An 8,871-nucleotide genomic window follows, 5' to 3' on the forward strand; every position below is an offset into this window, starting at 1 on the left:
GAAGCGGTGGCTTCCCCTTTTAGATGGGCCACTGCTGTTTCATTTGCCATAGTCCCCACTATTCCCTATTGCTTCCCCTCTCAGTAGGTCACATTTATCGTCAGGCAACTGGCTCTCTTTATTCACTCACATTACCTTCCCAGCCCTGGAGGTACCCGTGTTTGCAGTCACTACTTTAGCCCTCCCAAATTTCCTCCTTCATCATTTGCGTCCATCCAAACTTTGTCAACTTGTGTCCATTTTCTCAAGCTACCCTGTTTCAATTACAACTGAAGGAACTCTAACAGGATCAGCAAACTCACAGTAAAATCTGAATGGTTTTTAAGGGTTTGATGTCTTTATCAGTTAACTATTCCCACAATAATGCTGCCTAAAAACCAATCACAAAATCTCAGCAGCAAACAACAGAAAGAATTTATGTAGTTGTAGGTGGTCAGCCTGTGGGTTGGAGATCAGCTCCAGGCTGAGCTCAGACTAGGGCTGAGGTGGGGTTGCTTTGCTCCATGTGTTTCTCATCTTCTTCCTGGGACTGGTGGGCCAGCCTGGACATAGTCATCCCATGGTAATGGCTGAGATGCAAGAAAGAAAGTGGAATCAGCACATCTTGGTTTCTGCCTCATTCTATGGCCAAGAAGTCACACTACCAAACCCGAGGTCAAGAGGTGGAGGAGTATTCCCACCCACAGCTCAAGGGCATGACAAAGTTACACGGCACGTGTGTAGTGAGGAATTAATTATCCCCAAAGAGAGGTCTGGACTTTGCCCTTGGCTATGGGGAGGGAGTATTTAGGCTGTTGGAGTACCATGACTGATAGAAATGTCTTTGTCTGGGGGCTTCGGCCACATGACAGTATAACAATATGATTTATGATAGAGGCTTTTGCGAGCAGTAGTGGTATCAGTCCTGTCTTTAGAGGGACTGGAGACTAGAGCTCAGCCATGTGGGTGGTATGTGATGGAGCCTCAATAAAAACTCTGGGCACTGAGGCTGAGTGAGCTTTCCTGGTTGGCAGTTCTCCATGCACACTGTCACGTGTCATGGCCAGGAGGTGATATTGCTGATCCTGACTTCACTAGTGGGGGATGCCTGGAATCTCGAGGTCTGGACCCCTCCTGGACTCTGCCCCACCTATATGTCTCATCCTTACTTGGTTTTGATCTGTATCCTTTCCCTGTAAGAAACAGTGACCATGAATAGAACAGCTTCCTGTGACTTCTGTGAGTCCTTGGAGTGAATTATCAAACCTGAGGGTGGTTTTGGGAACCCCTCAAACTTGACGTGATGTCAGAAGTGTGGGTGGGAACCCCTCAAACTTGACGTGATGTCAGAAGTGTGGGTGGTCTCCTGTGGACTGTTTTCTAATGTCACAGTTGGTCTCAACTCTCACCACATGGAAATAAGGAGGGATGAAAATGGAAGGTGATAAAGCAAATTGCCAAATATCTCTCTCAAGTGCAACTTTCTTCATTTCTCCACCCATTTGGAAAATACTTATTGAGCACCTACTATGTGTCCAATGTTATTCCAAGGACCTGAGACTAGAAGAGGTGAATAAGACATGGCCTCCACATTCTAGTGGAGGAGACAAAGTACAAGCAAGTGGACAACATGAGGTAACGTCAGAGGTGAGATGTATTGTGGGGAACAATAGAGCAAGGTGGGGGAGGGGCAGGGGTTAGGTCCTTATATAGGGTGGTTGAGATGGACTCTTTTGGAAAGGTGACATTTGAACACACTTGGACGAAATGAAGGAAGAGGTCTGGCTGGGATTCAGGGCAAGGATTTTCTAGAGAGGGGCAAGCACGCCCAAAGACGTGGGGAGAAGCATGTGAACACGGATTCCAGCACAGACATTACTGTTGCACAAGAAGTCCATCCTAGGGAAAGTTTTCTTCACAAGGTCCTTGGAGGACTGTGCGGTGCATCGGGAAACCCAGGGAAGAGGGAAGCCTTTCCTTGAACGCCTCAGATCAAGCCTGAGACCTATTTCCCTGTGTTTTGTTTTAGTGACACTTGCAAGGTTGTGTGGTTTCGTCCTCACGTTCAACATAGCAATTATTTCACCTGCCTCTTTCCTCCTTCAGAGAGGATGAGCAGCATCTCTAAATGCTTTTGGTTTCCTAGAGAAATAAAGACAGGAAAGGAAAAGTACAGGAAATAAGAGTTACTTCTATTTATTTTGTTCACTAAATGAACAAATAAGCCCGTAACTGGAAAGTACAGGGTGACTAAGAAATAGCCCTAAGGGAAAAACCTAATGGGGAAATTTTATTAAAAAACATAGTTTACATACCCACGCTTTGGGCTTTCCTTTCAGCCCCTCTGTGGTTCTCAAAAGCCCATGGTGGTTCAGACCTTAATGCCGGAAGGAGCATGAGGGTGGAAGGTGTTTGTGAAGGTTCTGTGGGCTTGAGGGAAGGGACGTGGGGTGGGGACCCAAAACCTGGTGGCCAGCAGATGAGAACTCTCCATTGGGGGTGTTGGGGAGCAGAGAGGCAGGAGGGACTGACCGCAGCAGGGCTTGACTCTTGCCAAAGAAACCACAAGTGGTGGGTTTGTTGGCAGGGCTGGGTTAAGTGCATTCTTTTCACTCAAAAGCCCTTCTCCAGAGGGGAGGTTCAGAAGGCATGCTCGGGGCAGCGGGGAACCCCCGCCTTCTCCTTTTACAGAACTTCCTCATTTTTCGGGTCAGTCCACCCAGGGAGCTGGGTCTGGAGATGGGTGCATGGTGGAGTTAACTGTGGGTTTTGCTCCCCATCCCCTGGCAGCAGATCTCAGATGACCTAGTCCTGGTCCATCAGAAGCTTCTCTTTGCCAATTTGCGACTCGCTTAGCATTTGAGGGATGTCTAAGGACAATACGAGTGAGAAGCGTGTTCCCGGCCCCTGCCTACAGGACTTTTTCTTAAAGGGCATGGCCCTCTCGGTTCCTTTTACTCCTGATCCTCTCTCCTCCCTCCCTGAATCCTCACCTCACTGATTCCCCGGCTCTTCACAGAACTGCCCTGGTCCCCCTGCACCTGCTCCCCTCGCCCCGCCCTGGACCTTCAAAGAGATGTCGTCTAGAACTTCAGAGAGGCAGCAAGGTCCACTTTCAGAAACAGGCTTCTTGTGTAAACTTCTCGAGAACTTAGTAAACTAACACTTCCTCTTCTTTGCACCACCCCCTCAGTCCCCTGGCTTGGTAGAGGTAGGTGAGGAGAACTAATGGAACATTCTAGAAATTTCTCCCATTGTTCCCAAACTCTGACCAGGTTCTCAAATGTCTGAGTTCAAAATGTCACGACATGCTCCATCAGCATGTTCTCTGGGAGAAATGAAACAACAACGCCCCAGATGTAATTAACAAGCAGGCGGGAGGAGTTGGGGGTCGGGAGACCCAGAAAAGGGCACTGGCTGGTTTGTTCTTGGTCTAAGGTTAATGAACACTTACCCTTGGCAGGGAGAATGTGTAACCACAATGTTTTCTAAAGATGTGGGGTTTTCCCCTTTTTGTAGACGCAGAGCTGAAAGACACGAAGGTGACAACTAGTGGTTTCAGAAAGACAAGAAGCTCTTCCTTTGTATTCACTTTCTTTTCCCTTTCCAGTGAAACTGAAGATCAACCCATCTGTAAACTCCTCTCTTGCGCTCACGGAGACCCCAAGTTAGGACTCAGAGCCATTGCTTTCCCACCTGCATTCCCACGTCAGATACACGCTGTGAAATTCTCTGGTTTTTTTATAATGTGGGCTGTAGTTAACCTGCGAATGCTTCATGAAGAATGGCCTTCACCAGAAATATCTTCCTATGCAGTCGAGGGACCATTCGGGACATGAGGAAGAACACGTCAGGTGTGCAAATGAACTTTGGCACATCTGTGGGTTAACAAGGCGCCGCCGTGAAGGCAGAACTCTAGGCTACTGAGCAGTAGATTGTATAATTTTCAGCAATATGGGTTTCTGTGTAATATAAACAACATCCTTTGCAAATTTCTACAAATGCTGAATAAAGTCTAGCAAGCGCATAGCTGCATCTGCAAGAAAGTAAGGGAACCTTGAAGGGTGAAAAACGAAGAGAGAGCTGTGAGACAGCAGGAGCCCACCTTGGGCTGCTGTAGGCTGGGTGGGAGAGGGTCTCTGGCCAGGCTAGTGACTAGGCTTGATGGTCAAGGAGCTAAGGCTTTCACCACCGGCAGGCACACAGGAGGAGGCCTGGGGCCTGGAAGAGTGGGTAGGAAGTTGGAACTGAGACCCCAGTGTAAGGATGAGCTAAAAACAGTTGCCTCCTCGCACAGGGAGATGACAAGGAAGCCTGTCTGAACAAGGGCAGAAACGCTCCCCTTAAAATTCATAACCATATATGTGTCCTCACATGAATGTGATATTTAAATGTATATTACTAGAGTGTCCCATTTTGTGTGACACATTGCACCAAGAAATTAATACAAAATGCTGTCACAGGCTGATAGTATCCTTGTGGCACTAGGTTGAAACAAGCATAAAAGCTCTCTGGAAGGCCACACCCTCACCCCAGACCCTTTGCCACACCCCCATATGAAGCCCCAATGAAAGACTAACTTACAATGAAACATTACCAAACACATGAAAAAACAATCCACAGAAACCAAGAGTTAGCCAACAAAACAAAAAGCTGTATGAAACCTCCAACAACTTCAGGTAAAACATAATTATCAGGTAGAGGTAGATTATAAAATAAGCATGTTTAAAATCATAAGTCATAAAAGAAGTAATAAAGAAACAAAAGAAGAAGACACCATCAACAAAGACCAGATTGAGTTAAATAAGAAATCAAACATAACTCAGATATTTAAAAATTACAATTTAAAACTTAATATGTTAAACCAAAGGTTACATATCACTGAACAAATAACTAGTGAAGGGAAAGAAAGATCTGGGGAATATTCAGAAGCCTGTGCAGAGAGAGGAAGGAATAGAACATGTGGAAGAAAGACAAGGAGTGTGGAGCAGGAAGGTCCAACACACATTAGATGTTCAAGACGTAATATGAGAACGAATGAAAGTTATGAACCCCAGATGGTTAAATAACATGAAATCCTCCACTGAAAACAGCATAGTGTAACTAAAACAAGACCAAGTGTAAAGGCCAAGCTCTCAGGAGCACTGATACTTAGGTAAAAGCATTGCCTGCAAAAGAATGGGCATCGAGTTGTCCGGAACTTTGCAACACAACAACAGAAGCCAGAAGAAAAATGGAATAATAGATTCAAAGTGCTGAGAGCAAATAACCATCAATTTACATTACAACTTAATTATCATTCAAGCAGATGGGCAGAATAAACATTTTCAGACAAAAACTGAGAGTATTTACCACTAAAAGATCTTTGCTAAAAGAATTACTCAAGAATATACTTCAGAAGAAACTGACCTCAGAAAGAAGCAGTGAGATGCACAATATTAGATAAATTTGAACAAATATTTAATACATAAAAAAGGACTAATTGGGGAAGTATAAAACAAGGTGGAATGAAGGTACTGTTCATAATAGGATAAAAGATGAGCAGAGATGGGCAGAGTTCAGGCATTCAGGCATTTTGGGGAGAAGGGTGAAAATATTGATTAAGTTTAGAATTTATTAAATGAAGCATGCTTATTGAAAATTATGTAAAGGTAATCATTTAAGGAGAGAAATAGTATGCATGACTTTCAAACCAGTAGAGAGAACACCATTGATATGAAAAAAATTGGTCAATAAAATAGATGCAAGAAAGGAAGAAAAGAAGCAGAGAAAATGGAGTTAAGTATAAAGCATAAAACAAGATGCCCAAAATAAATCTAAACATAGCAGAATTCAGAAAATAAGTAAAATTAAACTCTCAATTAAAAAGACATTGTCAGTCATATTGGATTAGAAAAATCTAGCTATATGCTTTTTTTAAAAAGAAGACACATTAAGAACTTAAGGACAAAGGAATGTTGAATGTAAAAGTATGAAAAATACCAGCAAAATATTAGCCCAATGTGGTAATATTAAGAGTAGACAAGACTGTCTTTCAAGCAAAAAGGAATATTAGGGAAAAAGTCACTAAATGAAGATAAAAAGGAACAATTCATTGGAAAGATACAATTATGAGCACTAAAGCACTAAAACATGGCATTAAATTATTAATATATGAAACAATAAATTGACATTTCAAAGATAAATAGACAATTCCATAGTCACTGGGGGAGAATTTAAGACATCTCTTTCAGCAATCGGTAGTTTACAATGACAGAAAGAAAGCGTATAGAAGATTGGGGCAACTCCATGAGCAAACAACCAAAAAAGACCTACGCAGAGAAGGCACATTCTTTCCACACACACAGGCACACTTACCAAAAGACCACATATGAGGCCACAAGCAATCCTTGATATGCAACAAAGAATGGCACAGACTATGGTCTTGAGTATTCAACAACTGTTAGATACCAGTAGCAAAATTAAAACCAAACCATATATTTGGAATTTTTTGTTTGTTTGTTTGAGACAGGGTCTTGCTCTATTGGCCAGGCTAGAGTGCAGTGGCAGCATGATAGCTCACTGCAATCTCAAATCCCTGGGCTCAAGGGATCCTCCTACCTCAGGCTCCCGAGTACTTGGGACTACGGGAGCACACCACCACAGCTGGCTAATGTTTTCTATTTTTATAGTAGAGATGGGGTCTCACTCTTGCTTAGGCAGGTCTCAAACTTCTGACCTCAAGCGATTGTCCTGCCTTGGCCTGCCAGAGTGGTAGGATCATAGGCGTGAGCCACCTCGCCTGGCTGGCAAAAAAAATTTTTTAACCCTCTAAACTATTCATGATTAAACAAGAGCCTTAATGGAGAGTCTAAGAACATATTCTTAACATGAAAAAGAAAGTAAACTTGTATTTACTGGCTATGGACACCCAGAAAAATATAGTTTAGAAAAATATATGTGAATATAGCAACCAAAAATATAAAGGTACCCAGAAAGAAATCTGTCAAAAATCTTTTTAAGTTCTTGGAGACCTAAATAAATGGAAAGATACACAACATTCATGGATGTGTAGAATTGATTTTTTAAAGATATTGATTTTATGTAATTTATAAATTGAATATATTCCTATTAAAATTCAAATGAGGATTTTGAAGTTCACCAGTTGATCTAATTTGCGTAAGGTAAGACAAAGGACCAAGAATGCCATAACAATTTTGAAGAGGAAGTTCAACATTTGAGGACTCACTCCACTACCCCAGCAAGACTTAATTAAATTGTAGTAATAGGAAAGTGTGATATTAGCACAAGGAAAGGCAGAATAGAGTCTAGAAACAGAGTCATACATAGAAATTTTTATAAAGCAGAGATGTCATTTCAAATCAGTAGGGAAAGAAGACTTTTAGCAAGCTGCATTGGAACAATTGGTTATCCATGTGGAAAAAATAAGTTAGACCCCCTACATCAAACCATATTTAAATGGATTAAAGACTTACATATAAAACAGTGTGACCTTAAAAGTTTTGGAAGAAAATGAAGGAGAATGTTTCTATGATATCATAGTAGGAAAAGATTTCTTAAACACAACACCAGAAGTACAAACCATAAACAAAAAGATCAATCAATCTGATGACATTAAAACATTTATTTTATTTTATTATTATTTTTAAATCAGCTGAATTTAAGATTCATGCATTATTTTTTAAAAACTCTTTGGTAGATTAAAGACATCATAAACAAGTGGAAAATAACAAATCTCCAACTTGGAGAAGAGATTTGGCATGCATGTAACCAAGAATAGATTTAGCCCTGATTTTATAAACAGCTCTAATGGAAAAGACCAAAGGATATGAATAGATAGTTCTCAGAAAAGGATATCCAATAGTCTCAAAACATATGTAATCAATGTAACACAAATTAAACAAAAAGGATATAATATTTCATACTCATTAGATATACAGAAATGGAAAAAAAAAAAAAAAGACTGACCATGCTAAGATCTGCTGAGCATAGTGTAAATGGGTACAGGCACCTTGGAGGACAAGATGGCAATATCTAACAATGCAGTGCCATGCTGAGCCAGAGGGTTGGACGCCTTCAGCTTCACTGCAACATTGTTAATAATGGAGAAAAACTTGAAGGACTCTAAATGCCCAGGTATGGGATCTGGCAAAGGGCACATAGGAGGCCTCGAAAACATTAGTAGTATTTTATTTCTTAAGAATGAATGTCTACAAATATTTTCAGTTCTATCATTTTCTATACTTGTTTTTGTATGCTTGAAAATTACATAATTAAAAAATTAGTTTGGCGAGGGTTACCAGGAAAAGGCACTCACACAGAGCTGGAGTGACTGTCAACTGTCAGTTGGTACAACCACTTCCAAGGGCAAATTAAAACTTCATGGTGACACAACTCTTTTTAACCTCTTGGATGGACAAGATGGAAAAGCTGGATAACAGTTTGTGTTGCCAAGAGTGTTGGGAACAGGCACTCTCCCACACTGCAGGTGGGAATAGGGAGTGAGGACACCCCTTGGTGGTAACTCTGGGAATATTTAACACAATCGGAAACTCCCTTTGACCTGGCACAATTTCCCCCAGGTGTTTATTCTAAGAAAATAAGCAACATTAGAGCAAAGATTTATGTACACTAAAGCTCATCAAAGCAATCACAGCATTGACCAAAATGATGCTGTTGAAACTTTTTAATGATGTGGAACTGCTTCCAAAATATTAAGCTAAAATAAAGTAAATTACAAAATAGCATGAAGACTAAACCATGAAAAACACTAATCTATATACACTGAAGTAAATGTAACAAAATATTAACAGGAGTTACTTCTGGATGGATTATAGGTGATTTCATTGTCTTCTAGAATTCTTTCTTTGTCTTTTCCAGAAATGTTGTGTA

Source organism: Lemur catta, chromosome 5, assembly GCF_020740605.2.
Source record: "Lemur catta isolate mLemCat1 chromosome 5, mLemCat1.pri, whole genome shotgun sequence".
Classification (NCBI taxonomy): Eukaryota; Metazoa; Chordata; class Mammalia; order Primates; family Lemuridae; genus Lemur; species Lemur catta.